Genomic DNA, 2,925 nt, shown 5'->3' with positions numbered 1-2,925 from the left:
GCGCGATTCGAATCATCTAAGTGAAGCGGAATGATGCCAAGCAAGGTTATTTATAGGCTATTTATTTATTTATTTTTTGATATATTTGGCAACTTTTCACTTTTTTTTTTACCATAGCAATTTTATTTATTTATTTTTTCCAAAAATAACCTTGCGACAAATTTTGCTCTTTTTAAAATGTGTTTGGCAACTTTTATCAACGTGTGAAAAGAGACTCAAATGATTAAAAAAAAAAAAAACCTTTTTTTATTTACCACACAAAAAGAACTAACTATTGAGCAGCTCAGCCAAGCAGCACATCAGTTGGTAGCGAATTGGAGAGAGGTGTATTCTGACTACTAACGTTACTTGGATTACTTTTTTATTTTTTTTTCTAACTTGATTTAAACTTACCATTGAACCATGAAAAGTAAGAATGATAACCACAGTCTTAACATGGCGGACTATGTTTATTCAATTTGCCTCTGGACTCAAGTACAGTAGCTACAGTATATACAGTATATATGTAATTCTATAATTATTTCTATTGTCTTTAGTTAGGGTTTAAGTGTACTGCTGAATGTACTGACAGGCATTTATGGTAAGCTAAAACTGTTGGAAGTTGTATGCCGTGTAATAATAATTTATAAATTTAGTAAATTTAAAATATATTTACTTTAAAAGTAATATTTAACAGCACACTATAAGTACTTCACATGTGTTTAGTCAACACATCATCACATAAGTGTAGTAATACAAGATTTAAAAAAATAATGATTTTAAATGTACTTAAATGTACTTTAAGTACACTTAAGTGGTATTTTATTACATACAGTAGTATCATAATAGACATAAAAAACAATTACTTAAATACAACTCTTATTTCATGTTTTGTTGTTACTGAGCAATGCATGAAGCTAGTTTGAAATTAGAAGAATAATTTTATGTTATTATTATGCCAAGAGAGGGATCCGATCTTGTTGACATTGTGTGAAAATCTGAGAGACTAAAGGAGACAGAGGTCTTTGCCCCTGACCTGACCTTAAAACCTCCTTACGGCTCCTCACTGAGCATCTGGGCATCTTCTCCTCTTCTCTTGAGTGACAGTGACAAGCAGTTTCCGTAACACTTGAGTATAATCGACAGATAATTGCTATCTCTCCAAAACCAACACAGCAACACCTCACAGCCGGCTCTAATAGATCGTGAAAGGATTCAAAGAGAAAGCTTATCCCTCTTCCTCTGGGCTGAGGTTGGAGTCAACATCACGCAGTGTGAGGCTTGTGTCTGAGGCCGAGTGTTTGCTGTGATGGGCCGAAGTGCAGGGTTATAAGGCCGCAAAAGGGGGAGTTTTTGAGACTTTTTGAAGGGAGGAGGGCACCGGCCTGCAGGTGATGAGGATAAGCTGATGCCAGAGGCCTCTCAGAAACCAAACACAGATCTGTCAGTCTAATCCCCACAAACAGAAAACAGAGCTACCTCGACTCTGCCTCATTCTCTTTCTCTTTTTGCACATACCCCACTACTTCTTCATCTTTTTCACATCTGCCCTTTGCCAAACACAGCTTGCCCTCAGCCTGTTAATAGGACGCAGAGAAGCATCCCAGAGGAAGTGACTGATCGGCCCTGACAGTGATGGACAGCTCTGCATAGCCTCTCAGAGTGATGAGATAAAGAATGTGCGAGGGCTTTGTCATTAGCGATGAGAGCTGTGCAGCCCCTCAGGTCCAGGGCTCAGTAATCCTACTGTTTCCACTTTGTATAATATGTATAGTTGTGGTCATACACCTTGCAGAATTTGTGAAATGTTAAAATTTTAATGAAATAAAAGTGTCTTTACGCAGCCAAGTTGAGGCTGCTCTGTGCCTGCTCGAAATTCTGTGTAAAGATGCAATGCTGCATAAAAGCCAGACTAAATTATGCCTGCTCTGACCCACCTCAGCCACTAGTATCAAAGTATACAGTTGTATTTGCTGTGCAAATGCATTCATGCCACCTCTGAGCAGCATTAAACGGTCTGTGTAAAGGCACCTAAATGCCACTTCAGAAGCTCTTCTGTGCCACCTTTGCAGTGTTAATTTGGCATTCTGAACTGGCAGCTGTGTTTGGCAATGTTTCTGCTATTACAACATGGCAGTAAATTTGAATAACTGGCTGATTTATTCATTACTCTTACATTTATTAAAAAGGAATGTAAAAATGAGGAATAGTGATGTAAATGATTTGTCAAATCACAAAACGCAATGTTTAAAAAACTGCAAAACACAGTAGGCCAGAAAGAGCTAAAAGTGCAGGGTTCAGACTCAAGGACAAGTAGCCTATACAAAGTCCAAATCGTTTTGTAGAAGCTGTCAAAGCATAAACGTATGGCAAACTAAAGATCAGAGACCTAATGCAATAACATACAAACACATGAGCAGAAACAAGAATCCCTTCCAGCTTTCAAACAGCTGCATGAGTGGCCATCTTGCACAAATATGTAAAACACACGGCAGAAATGCAGTGTTCCAGTCATGAGAAACCCAAAGGACAGAGATCTGAAGCCCGTTTTCTTTTTTCTTCCTTCCCCTTTTTCACAGCTGTGTCTCATATGTTTGTGTGGCCTCTCGCGGCGTCAGCTTTGCTATCGCTCAGTCCCACCTGCCCGCCATTGTTTTAACAGCCTGCCTTGATGCTCGGTGCTCACCTTCAGGGTGTTTCGAAACTCTAGACGTAACGGATGAAAGAACGTGCTTTGCCCCACTCAACCCTCCCCAAATCTTCATTTGAGGGTCAGTTTACCTTGAAAGAGTTTTACTGTATCCAACACAGGGCTGCCCCACTGTTTCCCATCCCGCTGCCTTCAAAAGGCCGCCCCCCGCCTTGAACCAGACAACATGCGAAATAAATATTACTCTGACCCATGTCTCCAACTCTTGGTGCCAGAGTCAAACAGAGCGAGTTAAA

This window comes from Carassius carassius, chromosome 37, assembly GCF_963082965.1.
Source record: "Carassius carassius chromosome 37, fCarCar2.1, whole genome shotgun sequence".
Classification (NCBI taxonomy): Eukaryota; Metazoa; Chordata; class Actinopteri; order Cypriniformes; family Cyprinidae; genus Carassius; species Carassius carassius.
The sequence above is the reverse complement of the archived record's forward strand: the minus strand, read 5'-3'. Positions refer to the sequence as shown.